A 15138-nucleotide genomic window follows, 5' to 3' on the forward strand; every position below is an offset into this window, starting at 1 on the left:
GGTAACCTTGCTTCTCCCAAGCGTGTAACATGACCCCACCATCTAAGCCTGTTCGTCCTGAGTGCTACAGCTATAGAGTTCATTCCCAGTTTTTCTTTGATTTCCTCATTGTGGACACCCTCCTGCCATTGTTCCCATCTACTAGTACCTGCAATCATCCTAGCTACTTTCATATCCGTAACCTCAACCTTGTTGATAAGGTAACCTGAATCCACCCAGCTTTCGCTCCCATACAACAAAGTTGGTCGAAAGATTGAACGGTGCACAGATAACTTAGTCTTGGTACTGACTTCCTTCTTGCAGAAGAGAGTAGATCGTAGCTGAGCGCTCACTGCATTAGCTTTGCTACACCTCGCTTCCAGTTCTTTCACTATGATGCCATACGGTGAGAATATGCATCCTAAGTACCCGAAACCGTCCACCTGTTCTAACTTTGTTCCTCCTAATTGACGCTCAATCCGTTTATATTTCTTTCCCACTGACATTACTTTCGTTTTGAAGATGCTAGTCTTCATACCATAGTAATCACTTTTTTGCAGCGCGGACGGCTGCGAGATGTGCTGAAAGAGAGTCAGTGAGGTTCTGGAAGGTACCGAGGGGTATGTGATGTGGAGCGATGCCCCCTCCTGTGCCGTGGCCAGTTCCACGAGGTTTCTCGGATGAGGGTCCAAGGCACGAGCAGTCCGATCGAGGTACCCCACAGATTCTCGATTAGCTTTAAATCCGGAGAGTTTGGATGCCAGGGGAGTGCGGTTAACTCATGCTCTTCGAACCACACACGTACGCTCCAAGGTGCTCGATACGTTTCACAGTCCTCCTCGTAGATGCCGTAGCACAGAGCAGAAACAAACTGCATAAAGGGACGTGGTCCCCAAAGATAGATTCACACTTGTGTTGATCCATTGTGCCTTCCAGAATGACGAGAATACCCAGGGAATGTCACGAAAACATTCCCGATACCATAACGCTCCCTCCTCCAGTCTGGACGCTTACGACAGTTGTTGCACAGTGTATGCTTTCAGACGTCGCAAGCCGTACACGCCAAGGCCTTCAGTCTGACGGATCGTGAAACGTGATTTATCTGGAAAGACCACCTGTCATCACGCAGAGGACGCCCAATTGCAGTACTGGCGTGGAAATTTGAACCTTCGTCGTCGATGAACAGCAGTGAGCATTTGTGCATGAATGAGGCGCCTGCTGCAAAGGCCCATACGCAGCAATGTTCTCTAAATGGTTGCTGAGGAGGCACTGTTGATAACTCCTTGGTTCATCTAGACGCTTAGTTGCTCAACAGTTACACGTACAGGGTGATCAAAAATTTGAAAACTTAATAAACCACGGAATAATGTAGATAGAGAAGTAAAAATTGACACACATGCTTGGAATGACGTGGGGTTTTATTAGAACAAAAAAAAGTTCACAAAATATCCGACAGATGGCGCTGGACTACTACCCTGACGGGTGAGAGGTACGCCGATATGTTACAGAATCGCACCATCCCCAGCCTGGCTGATAAACACCTGCTGCAACGTACGATGTTTATGCAGGATGGCGATCCACCCCATATTGCTAAACGCGCTTCGTTTGGTGATGATCGTGTGCTCAGCCGCCACTTTCGTCATGCTTGGCCTCCCAGGTCCTCAGACCTCAGTCCGTGCGATTATTGGCTTTGAGGTTAGCTGAAGTTGCAAGTGTATCGTCATCGACTGACATCTCTAGGGATGCTGAAAGACAACATCCCACGCCAGTGACTCACCATAACTACGGACATGCTTTACAGTGCTGTTCACAACATTATTCCTCGACCACAACTATTGTTGACGAATATTGGTGGACATATTGAGCATTTCCTGTAAAGATCATATTTGCTTTGTCTTACTTTGTTATGCTAATTATTGCTATTGTGATCAGATGAAGCGCCATCTGTCGGACATTTTTTTGGTTGTAATAAAACCCCATGTCATTCCAAGCATGTGTGTCAATATGTACCTCTCTATCTACATTATTCCGTGATTTATTCAGTTTTCAAATTTATACTGACTTTTTGATCACCCGGTATGTTCTCCTGTACACGTCTCCACATCCGTCTTTCATCCCCGCCACCTACGGCCCGTAGTGTGCCACAGCTGCCACCGCGCCGGTTTTGGATAGCGCCATTTTGCCATGAACGGTTTATTTCAACCACGGCGGCACGCGAACAGTTTACAAAGTGAACCGTTTTCGATTCCACACTTGGCCCAGAAGCCAAAGACAATACGAGTTCGAACGTCAGGAAAACCGCTCCGTTTCCGCTTAAAAACGGCAGAAGCCGAGGACGAAATGGCATCCATGCTGAAATAATTCAGGAAGGGGGTGAATACCTTGTCGCAAGGATTCACAAATTAACGGAGAACACTGAAAACATTCCAGAGTACTGGAGGAATGCACTAATCTGTACCGTCCACAAGAAGAATGACCGAAAACTACCGTGGTATCGCTCTGCTCAATATTTGTAATAAGATCTTCTCAAACTGTCTTCTAGATCGAATCCAACCGTTGACAGACGCCATTATTGGAGAATATCAAGGAGGATTTTGTCACGGGAGATCTACCATCGACCAAATCTTTGTCCCACGGTAGATCGTAGATAAAAGGTGAGAGTTTAGCGAAGGACTACACATGCTGTTTGTCAACCTCAGAAAAGCATATGATTGCATTCAAAAAATGGTTCAAATGGCTCTGAGCACTATGCGACTTAACTTCTGAGGTCATCAGTCGCCTAGAACTTAGAACTAATTAAACCTAACTTACCTAAAGACATCAGACACATCCATGCCCGAGGCAGGATTCGAACCTGCGACCGTAGCGGTCGCTCTGTTCCAGACTGCAGCGCCTAGAACCGGACGGCCACTCCGGCCGGCTATATGATCGGGAAAGTATGCTGAGGTGTCTGGATGAGTTCGGTTTTGCCAAGAAACTAGTAAACCTCACGAAGGCCTGCCCCATGGATAGAACAGGAAAGGTAAAAATTGGAACTAAGGTGACTGAAGCATTGAAAACAAAAACTGGGCTACGGCAGGGCGATGGACTATCACCTGTTCTTTTCAATTTCGCATTAGAGAAGGCAATGCGAGAGATCTCATGTAATGAACTCAGAGAAATCCAGACCGGGAATGCGAACATCAACTAACTCGGATATTCCAACGATGTAGTGCTACTATCTGGGTCCCAAAAAGAATGAGGGGAAATGACTGACATTCTGGGAACAACAGCGAGGATAATTGGACTTCTAATCAACCGTAGACATAATGAAACTTCAGAACCACTGAAGGTTGTTATCGTCAAGTCAGGGAGTTCAAATACCTGGGCGCAGTATTCAGAGATGAACCATCCAGTAAAAGGGAAATACAGGCAGGATTGCAGGCAAGTAATCGCTGGTACCCGGCCTTAATGCTCTCCTCAAAACCAGAAGTTTGTCAAGACATTTCAAAATAACACTGCTACAGCCAGCAGTACTATATGGATATGCCACCTGGAGTGCAACCAAGCAAGATCTGAACAGACTGATGATATTTTAAAGGAAAGTCCTTCGGAAGATTTTTGGACCAGTTTACGATAATGAGAGTGAAGAATGAAGGATTCGTCACAATATAGAGTCATATGATATTTACAAAGAGCCGAGCATCGTGGCTATAATGAAGACGACTCCAGTGGACAGGGCATGTTGCTCGAATGCAGGACAACCGATGGCCGAAAACTGTACTCATCACCAAGCCACCAGGCAGAAGCCCCCTAGGAAGACCTAGAACTCGATGGAGTGACTGCGTATCCAAAGACCTTCAGAGAGTGGCAGAAAGGAGCTGAAGACAATTCTGAAGTGGAGGTAATCTCTCAAAGCAGGGCGCAGTCCATTGGGCCTGATCGCTTAAAGTAAAGTAAGTAAGTAAAGTAGCAGTTTCCGCTTTGTGATAATGTTTTCCGCGTTACTTAGTCTCGCTTTATGTCTCCCCCCCGCCCCCCCCCCCCCCTCACTTCTAGTACTGCCACCTGCCGTCTGTGAGTCGTTACTCACGTTGACCTTGAACATACGTGATCGTCACGTTAATGTGACTGGACAGTGTGTATGATACCACAGGCTAAAAAGTTACATTTAAATGGGTCTGTAAAAAAGACTTTTGCTTTGTTATTGCGATGTATGGTTATGACCCATGATCGACTTGAGTATCCAGTATTATCCTAATTATTACACATGTTCTTGGAACTTAAACTTTTAGATCAGGTTCCCATCCAATTGCGCTGAAATGTCACCCTTGGCTTACAACAACTAGGAATAATAGTTCATCACGTTACAATTTACTGTACTCTCGTACCTGTTAAAGGAGTGTGGCGGTTTGAGGTTTTCAGGCGCTAAACAGAGCGGTCATCAGCGCCCACCTGTTAACGGAGGTCTTTCAGATGTCATCCCCTTTTTTGGATGCAGTACTGCACTCTCTGTGCACTGAGTTACGAATTCTTTCAAATACCGCAAGTTCATCTCGTAATCTTGACGAGACTACGCAGTTTGCTGCTCCAGTTCTTCGAATTTACCAATGGGCGAGCTGTACACTTAACATCTGGGACGTCCACACACAGAAAAATCTAGAGGACAAATGCCAGGCGATCTTGGAGGTCGAGGTAGACCCTGCTCGACTAATCCATGTTTAACCATATTGACACGTTAGATGTCGTCTTACGCCAGTAGCAAATCATGCCGGTACCCGATCATGAACGTATAGTATTTTCCTACCAAAGAGCACGGGTGGGTCATTTTAACCTGTTTAGATGGGGAATTAATAGAGAAGTTTACATTTCAATTACACTCAGAAAAAGCGACTCACTACAAAGGAATTATCCGAATGGTGGGACGGAAATCGGTATATGCAGTGGACATGAAGAGGCAAACAAATTATTACAATTTCTGAAAAACTGGATGATTCATTCAAGAGAAAGAGATTCAGAAATTGAGCAAGTCAATAATAGACCAGACTATACCTGGCCCTTACGCAGGGAGTTACTCGGCTTGGAATTCATTAATACAGTTGTTGTATGTCTTCCTGACCAGTTGTCGGGTTAGGTCATCAAAAACTCGAGTTGGTTAGAGAGTCCAACCCATAATTCTCCAGACATTCTCAATTGGGGAGAGATCCGGCGACCTTGTTGCCCAACGTAGGGTTTGACAAGCACGAATACATCAGTACACTCTCTCGCTGTGTACGGGCTGGCAGTATCTTGTTGAAATGTAAGCCCAGGATGGCAACAAAACGGGACATATAATATCTTAGGCGTACCGCCATACCTGCTATGAAATAAAATGGCAACCCAGACCATTACTACTGGCTGTCGGGCCATATTGCGGGCGACGGTCGGGTTAGTATTCCACCACTGTCCGGGTCGTTTTCGGCCTCAAATCTCGTTGACTAAAGGTGAGTTGTCTTCATTGATGAATCCCGCTTTGAAGTGAGCCCCAATGACCAGTAAAGACTGACTCAGCATATAGAAAAGTCAAAACAATCTTCGGCGGAATTAAAATCAAGAGCGGTAACATTAAGAGTGCAATAGAATTTTCACTGTTAAACGCAGAAGAAAGAGTTGATTGGTGGAAAGAGTACAGTGAAGGTATCTACGAGCGGGAGAAAATGTCTGACGACTTGGTTGAAGAAGAAAGTGGAGTTGATAAGAAACACATAGGGGATCCAGTATTACAGTCAGAATTTAAAAGAACCGCATAAGACTAGATATCAAAGAAGGCATGCCCCCGTCATTTCTAAAGGCATTGGAGAAAGTGGCAACCAAAGGGTTTTCCAAGTTTGTGTGTGCGTCTATGGGGCGGGCGACGTACCATCAAGACTTTCGGGAAAAAATCATCCACAAAACCCCGACGGTAGCAAGGGCACGTAAGTACGTAAACTACCACAGAGACTGTTTAACAGCTCATGCATCCAAGTTGTGGACAAGCATGGTTTAGAGAAGAATGGGAAAGATAATTCAGTATGTGTTAGATGACGATCAGTTTGGCTTTAGGAAAGGTAAGGACACCAAAGGGGCAGTTCTGACGTTGCGGTTGCTAGTGGAAGCAAGACTGAAGGAAAATCAAGACACGTTCATAGGATTTGTCGACCTGAAAAAAGCTTTCGACGCAGTAAAATAATGCAAGATGTTGAAAATCCTAGGAAAAATAGGGATAAGTAATAGGGAAAGATGGGAAATATACAGTATGAACAAGCACCAATAGGGAACAATAAGACTGGTAAATCAAGATCGAAGCGCTCGGATTAATAATGGTGTAAGACAAGGATGCAGTCTCACGGCCCCTACTGTTGAACCTATACATCGGAGATGCAATGACGGAATTAAGAAGAAGGTTTAAGAGTAGGATGAAATTTCAGGGTGAAAAGGTATCAATGATAAGGTTCGCTAATGACATTGCTATACTCAGTAAATATGAGGAGGCTTACAGATGTTTTTGAATCGAATGAACGGTACAATGAGCACAGATTGACGAGACTTTGGGAAATGGCAAAAAACGAATAGCGGGAGACTTAATATCAAAATCGATGATCATGAAACAGACGAAGTTAAGGAACTCTCCTACCTCGGAAGCAAAAAAATCATCCATGACTGACAAAGCAAGGACATAAAAAGCGGACTAGCACGGATAAATAGCTCATTCCCGCCCAAGGGGAGTCTTCGGTGTCAAACATAGACCTTAATTTGAGGAAGAAGTGTCTGAGAATGAACTTTTCGAACACAGCATTGCATTTTGGTGAATTACTGACAGTGAGAAAAAAGGAACAGAAGAGAACTGATGCATTTGGAATATGGTGCTATAGAAGAATGTTGAAAATTAGGTGTACTGATAGGGTATGAGGAGGTTGTAAGCAGAAGCGGATAAGGAAGGAACGTTTGGAAAACACTGACAGGAAAAAGGGACACAATGATAAGCCATGTATTACGACATCAAGGAAGACACAGACTGAAATACATTTTCCAAATGCAAACGCTTCTCTAAGATGAAGTGGTTGGTGCAAGACAGGAATCCGACGGGGCAAACCAGTCAGGAGACTAACGACTCAAAAAAAATTGTGAATATTGGGTTACGATGTTGCTGAACAGCAGTCACGTAAATAAAGTAGGTATTCCTCTCAAACATGAGAGTCATTTCTGGGTGCACAAGACCTACTGCAGTATACTGGCTCCCTAAACTCAGCTACATAGCCCCTGATCTGCTAAGAAGGCATAAAGCCCTGATGAATTTTCCAAAGTAATGCACAATTTTCAATTTCTCATCCGTGAAGATATTCTCTGGTTGGCGACAAACCGACTTCGTTCCAGAAATAACCCACCCCTTCGACTGGCCAATCAGATTGCTGACAGAAACTATGCCATTGACAGAGAAACCAGGGATACGAATGCTCCACGTGAAGTGCGACATCTTATTGAGCCTTTACAGATACCCAAGTGAAATGATATAAATCACATTCGAACAGTGTGCATACAGTCTGCACAAATAGAGGAAGTAGTGGAGCAGAAGGTGTGGTTTGTAGGGCAGCGATCCAGATAATTCGCCACATTGTCAGTTGTATATTCAGACACTAAATTTGAGATTCAAACGACTTTTTCATCGCTACACCGTCAGCTCTTGACTGGGTAAGGAGACTGGACATTAGCATATAACAAGTGTTTGCTTGTTTAATGTAGCATTTGTATTTTTGCGTATGTTAAGTTTTATGCCTTGTTTCTTGTATTTTTCATTATATTTTTCATATACACAAAATAAATACACATTTCTTGTTCGATGATGTTGAGATCTCTCTGCAGTGCCCTGGAAGGAACAAATTTGTGCCGGGCCGGTAGTCTAACACGGATTTCCCTCTTGTCGCTAGTTGTCGACTTACCATTTGGCTACCCGTTCACGACTAACGACCCGAACCAAACGTCCATATGTCGCCAACAATATGTCTTGTAACGCCCAAAGGACAGAAAACCCCAATTAACAAACTTTGTGGAAACTTAAAGTAGGAAACGAGTCATCTTGACAGTGAGGGCAACTATTGACGATAAAATCTACACTGGTGATATTTTGATTTACACCTATACAATTCAAATACTGAGGACAGCATACAAAAAGGGGAGATAAAAGGAAAGGATTACCACAGATTCAGCCGGCCGGAGTGACGGAGCTGTTCTAGGCGCTACAGTCTGGAACCGCTCGATCGCTAAGGTCGCAGGTTCGAATCCCGCCTCTGGCATGGATGTGTGTGGTGTCCTTAGGTTTGTTAATTTTAAGTATAACTAAGTTCTAGGGGACTGATGACCACAGATGATAAGTCCCATAGTGCTTAGAGCCATTTGAACCATTTTTTTTACCAAACATCTATAGAATAAATTCAAAATCATATGAATGAAGGTTAAATCCAAGAAAGTAATTCAGTCAAAGATAACACTTACCACGGAAGAGAGAGGTAACCGCATCGGAAAGGAAATTCAATGCGACTACAATGCAACTCGGATATAGAAATGTTCAGTTAGTTGCTCTTGAGTCGCTCTAGAGTACATTTGCGATAGTTGTGTGGATGCAAACGCTATTAGATTATTTCAGTTTTGAAAGTCTGATAATTCGTAAGATAGAAACTGAAGTATTGCTCAGTCATTCCACTGAAGAAAGTTAATCATTACCGTTCTCAACGCGACCGTATAGTAAGACGAAGGTTAGACTTCAATTGAGTGATATTGGTTTATCGGCCTTAGCATTCGTACTGAATAACAGTTACAAACCTTGAGAGCAATGGATCAACGACAGAAAAACAATTCGTAGTGTTGAGTAGGACACAATAAAACGAAGACACGAAGAAAGACAAGTACGCCGAATAGTCAAAATTTGTCGTCGGCGTCATGATTACTAAACTTAACAGATGCTAATCTTGAATGATATATCGGCGTACGTGTGTTGTAGGGACAAACAATTAATGACAGAAAGAACAGTAAAATCTGAGTCAAAAGATTCATCTGACGTGTCACCTAACTCATTAAACGGACAATATAATGTGTATTAATGCAAGCTGATTGACTCTTTATCCATTTTCAGTGACTAAGTGAGTACATGAATAATGGGCAGTGAAAAGTGATTAGTTTAAACCAGTATTACGGCGTATTAAAAAAAATATTCCAACGTAAGTTATCTCTGGAGTTACATCGGACCGTTGTTAATAACTTGAAGCAGCAACGGCATAGCAACGGAATAGTAGACAGCAAAATTTCATCCTCGCTGTGTACATTACTGGCCATTAAAATTGGCTGCACCAAGAAGAAATGCAAATGATAAACGAGTATTCATTGGACAAATATACTATACTAGAACTGACATCTGATTACATTTTCACGCAATTTGGGTGCATACATCCTGAGAAATCAGTACCCAGAACAACCACCTCCGGCCGAAATAACGGCCTTGATACGCCAGGGCATTGAGTCAAACAGACCTTGGATGGCGTGTACAGGTACAGTTGCCCATGCAGCTTCAACACGATACCACAGTTCATCAAGAGTAGAGACTGGCGTATTGTGACGAGCCAGTTGCATCGGCCACCATTGATCAGAAGTTTTCAGTTGGTGAAAGATCTGGAGAATGTGCTGGCCACGGCAGCAATCGAACATTTTCTGTATCCATACAGGACCTGAAACATGCGGTCGTGCATTATGCTGCTGAACTGTAGGGTTTCGCAAGGATCGAAGGAAGGGTAGAGCCACGGGTCGTAACACAAATGTAACACTGTTCAAAGTGCAGTCAATACGAACAAGAGGTGACGGAGACATGTAACCAATGGCACCCTATACCATCAAGCCGGGTGAAACGCCAGTATGGCGATGACGAATACACACTTCACCGTGATGTCGCCAAACACGGATGCGACCATTATGATGCTGTAAACAGAACCTGGATTCATCCGATAAAATGACGTTTTGCCATTCGTTCACCCAGGTTCGTCGTTGAGTACACCATCGCAGGCGCTCCTGCCTGTGATGCAGCGTGAAGCGTAACCGCAGCCATGGTCTCCGAGCTGGTAGTCCGTGCTGCTGCAAACGTCATCGAACTGTTCGTGCAGATGGTTGTTGTCTTGCAAACGTCCCCATCTGTTGACTTAGGGATCGAGACGTGGCTGCCCGATCCGTTACAGCCATGCGGATAAGATGCCTGTCATCTCGACTGCTAGTAATACGAGGCCATTGGGATCCAGCACGGCGTTCCGTATGACCCTCCCGAACCCACCGATTCCATATTCTGCCAACAGTCATTGGATCTCGACCAACGCGAGCAGCAATGTCGCGATACGATTAACAGCAATCGCGATAGGCTACAATCCGACCTTTATTAAAGACTGAAACGTGATGGTACTCATTTCTCCTCCTTACACGAGGCATCACAACAACGTTATACCAGGCAGCGCCGGTCAACTGCTGTTTGTGTACGAGAAATCGGTTGGAAACTTTCTTCATGTCAGCGCGTTGTAGGAGTCTCCACCGGCGCCAGCCTTCTGTGGATGCTCTGAAAAGCTAATCATTTGCATATCATTGCATCTTCTTCCTGTCGGTTAAATTTTAGCGTCTGTATCACGTCACCTTCGTGGTGTAGCAATTTTAATGGCCAGTAGTGTATGATGTGAAAAACGACCGTAGTGATGAAATCAAGAATCAAGATTTTATTTCATCACGGAACTAACTGGGCATAAAATACAAATAAACGATTGCAATTTACCGGTTCGCACAACCTGAGAAGACTGTTGCGGACAGATCGCAGAATATTTCTAAACCACGCGAGGAGTCGTGTTCTTACGAGAGTTACAGATGCTGTTCCACGTCACACCGACGGGGACGAACATCGTTACAAGTCGCGTCTCCGCCCGGCGAGTGAAGGAGGAGGGAAGGGACGTCACAGTCTACAACCCTGTACTCGTACAGCCATTATGTGTGTATTCTGTACAGGGGAAATAGTTCGCCCGTTGTCGGCGGATAAATTCGAGAAGCATAAATACGATTTGCATGCATATCCGAAGGAACATTGCATCGTAGCTGAGAATAACACAGGCACCGTGATATCATTTATTATCATTATCCGCAGATACCGGGCAAGCGACTTTCAAGTAAAATGTCTTACCATACGGGAATATGCATAATGGATGTCCGCGTACATATTGTACATGCATGGTTAACGACATGTGGAAGTTTCTGTGTGGTCGTGAGCCGTGCACGGATAGTTAAATTAGTAAGGCAATCCCTTGCGATAAGCGGGAAATCCGGGAAAGAGCCCCGGTCCGATACAAATTTTCATTGTCGTCATTCCATTCTACAGCTAATAGTGGTCCATATTCGTAATTCCGAATACGTTTAATGTACCTCATTACGGTTGCAGTCGCCTCAGTGTCTTTTTCTTTGGACAGGCATGCACGTCCAAAGGAACTTTGCATCGTAATTCTGAACAATGCAGGTACTGCGATATCGTAATTTTTAAGTTTGTCGCTAACTCATTTCAACTGTTCCTCAAACTATTGTTATTGCTGGTTTACTTCCAGTTCATACACAAGGCTGTTCATTCCATTCATAGGTCGTGTAATTCTTCCTCACATTCACCGAGAATGTCAAAGACATCAGCGAATCTTATTGCTAATATCCTTCCGCTCTCAAGTTAAATTCTACCTCTGCAACGTTATTTTTATTTCCCTCATTCCTTCATTTTCTATAGAATTTGCTACAGAGGGAAAAGACTGGAGCCCTAACTCCCTCTTCGGTCACTCAGATATAAAACACGCAAGATCAGAAGTCAAGTCCAACAGAAAATATGCGGTTTATTTTGGAAAACAAAATCTTTGAAAGAAAGCACTCACGGCGAAACGAGTTAATAGACGTTTTTGAAAACAATTTGGGAAGAAATTGGCCGTGATCTGGTATCTAATCTATTACGTGTCCAGAAGAATATAGATATACAAGCAAAGGACTTCATACGATGTTCCGTGTGTTAATGTTATCTAGTATTTACTTCAACGTAATAGACTCATTAGGGGACGACGAAAGCCTGGTAATGTAGGTGTATTATTATCTTTTCATTGCAGGCGATTTTTTTCTATTATTTAGTTTCGGAGGCATTTCAGTGTTGCATTAGTATGTTCTGTAGAGAAAAAATAAGTTTTGTGTTAAACGGGATACAAAAATTAGTGAAAAAGCATGTGCTTTGCCCGTCGTCAGTCCATTGTCGTGCGTTGTGGGCCGGCAGAGAGAGGGCGCTGCAGGTAACTTGTCACGTGTGGTGCTGATGTAGCAGTGTACGGGTATATAATGCCCTACAGCGAAGGTAGTGGTGCTTGTATTCGCTGATTTGTCGCTGCCGACTGGTTGAAAATAAACAGGTAAAATGTCGTCTTTGGTTTTTATTTGAAGTTCGCGTTTAGAATTGCACGTATTTAGAATTTTATCGGCTGCGCGACGTTTTAACTTTTGATTTGAAAATATTTTCTGTACTTCTTGACTGTAGAAGTCTAGAGTTGTATCTTCGACTAATCGGTCTCCTGTCTTGGTGCTTTAGAGCTGAACGTCGTCTCGGGACCCTGTGTTGCTTAAGTATCGAGTTTTATGTAGTGTGCTCATAAAATATATTCCGCGACCAACGTAAGGAGGGATCTTTTAGATATTGGAGTTATACTTTGGCTCGTTTCGAGTCACCCTCCCTTTTTTTTTCCCGTAGTTTTGGGTTGTTAAAGACTAATCTGTGGCGTATTTGGAGACGTAGTATTATCTAACACAAACGTCAGGCGAGTATTTTGGGGCATGTTGCATAAGTGCAGCTCACACCTACTATGAGAAATGTAGCTGCCAGGGAATGGATACTGCCTAACTCTTGCTTTTAAAATTTTGTTTCCATACTCAGAATGAATATCCTAAGTGATTTAGGGTTACTTAATATTAAAAGTGCTACTGTATTTTTGTCAAGATAAGAGCCTACATGAGGGTAGTGTTTTATTCGGCTGTGGTCGTTGTTGTCTTGATATAGTTTTCCACGTTGCTGCCCTGAGCAACTGTTACGTCCGAAAAGCTATTGCGAACTGTGTCCATTTGAACCTGCTTCCTCATCTTTTGGTGTCCCACACCATGTGCGACCTGTAATTGTGGTAAAAGGTAGTAGAGTCGTTGTTGTTGTTGTTGTGGCACATAGATGGAAATTAGACGTGGGGAGGGGCGCCGTGGCGGTTGAAGGCAAATGGATATCGAACGTCAGCTTTGACACGTGGCGTAACGATATTTCATACTCACCCTCACACAGAACGGAAGTTTTTCGATAAAATGTTCAGTTGGTGTAACTGATACGTAGCGTATCCCGAGCTCCAGTTAGAATGGGGATGTAACAGTCTGATACGTCCAACTCAATGGTCATACCGTGTTTATTAATGTTCACTATGGCGTTTGGATTTAGACGACAGGCGTCGCCCATTTTAATATAATTCTTAGAAGTAGGCTGCTACTATCAAATTCGATATTCTCATCGGACACATTGAACCTGCTTTCATAAAGGTCATAGAAATTTCGTAACGGTAAAATATGGGTCTAATAACTAAATGTATCCGCAGTTGCGAATGTAGTCGACCTTCCATTGTACAATGGAATGACAATGAAAATTTAAAGCCGTACAGAGACTTGAAGCTTGAGTTCCCGCTTATCGGGGACGGCCGCTTTACTATTAGGCATCCGAGCACGCCGCACGGACCACAGCCATACATCCAGATGTCAACAACCCGAACTCGTACATACATTGTGTGTACTCCCATACTGGGGACACATTGATAGTCGCTTGCCCGGTGTCAACGCATTAACAAAGCAGTGCTTCTTTTATTGAGATGAAAGATTGTGTTCCTTCAGGCATATATATAGTGTGTGTGTGTGTGTGTGTGTGTGTGTGTGTGTGTGTGTGTGTGTGTGTGTGTGTGTGTGTGTGTGTGTGTGTGTGTGTGTGTGTGTGTGTGTGTGTGTGTGTGTGTGTGTGTGTGTGACAAATGCGTGCTCGAAGGAATATCAAATCGTACTTGGCTACGACGCTAGCCCTGCAGTACTGTAATCGTAACAATGTTGGCTTCGCAAGTTGACAACTTTCTCTTTCAAAGCTAACTAGAGCAGAAGCTACGCTAGAGAGAAGTCCCACAAAAAAGGACGTAAAATATTGTCCTTCTGTTCGCATCCGTCAACGAATGGCGCCACAGACCCTGTCGTTACCTTTCGTCAAAAGTGATATTAGATATCAAATTCTCTCCTCCACCCCCACCCTCCATCCCGCCATGCCTCCTTCGGTTAAGGTTTGAAAGCAGCTACTGCTGGGAAGGGTGAATCTTAGCGTTCTTAACTATACTTCAGAAGTAATTAGTGACAAAAGTACTAAGACTGGCGGAACACAGCAGTAGGCATTTGCCCCGTTAGCTGCGTCCACACCATAGCGACGGTGGGACGTCGAGAATATAAGCTTAGCATACCTTGTATGCTGACTGGGAATTATTACTTACTTCATCACAAAGCGGTAGATGCCCCGATAAAATGTCTTCGGGGCGTATTTAACATATTTTGGCAGCATAAATTTTATATCTTAACAATAGCGATGAATTGAAACTCCAGACCTGAGTTGCACCTTGGTTTTACATGTTCAAGAAACATGTCTGTCGTCACACAACGCAAACATACTAACCGTAGATGGTAAATGCAGCTATAAATAAGGCACACTAAAGTGCATCGTCGACCAAATAAACAGATGATGTTGAGCAGAACGGCTCAATAGAAAGCTCAGATGCTGCCAGAACACTTCTACAAATCAGTTTTTCCGTACCTTTCTAGCGCATCGTTATTTGTGCTGGATGCATTTGGGCATGTCTCGGTATTTTCTGTTAGACTGCATGGTGATACGTGACTACCATAAATTCATGACACTACAATGGATAAAGGGTCAAAGTTGACTTTCAGTTGCAAAGAATAGTGTCGTCAAACAAGACGCCTCATTGGAACATTTACGGCTTTTTATCGATGTTGGATGGCTGTAAATAAAAGGGAAATGTTAAAGGCTGTTCATTATTCGTGACATGCAACTTTTTTAGC

The 15138-nt window shown here is 43.6% G+C and overlaps 1 protein-coding gene across 1 annotated transcript in view; it reads left to right on the forward strand.

The window, feature by feature from the left end:
* The first annotated feature begins 12368 nt into the window (after nucleotides 1–12368).
* The window catches only part of LOC126272451 (uncharacterized), a 70048-nt gene continuing 67278 nt past the window's right edge, over nucleotides 12369–15138 (forward strand). The window contains exon 1 of the mRNA XM_049975328.1: nucleotides 12369–12416. The gene's annotated coding sequence lies outside the window, so the exon portion shown is untranslated. The remainder of the gene's footprint in view (nucleotides 12417–15138) is intronic.

The sequence above is a fragment of the Schistocerca gregaria genome, chromosome 5 (genome assembly GCF_023897955.1).
Source record: "Schistocerca gregaria isolate iqSchGreg1 chromosome 5, iqSchGreg1.2, whole genome shotgun sequence".
NCBI classification, from domain to species: Eukaryota; Metazoa; Arthropoda; class Insecta; order Orthoptera; family Acrididae; genus Schistocerca; species Schistocerca gregaria.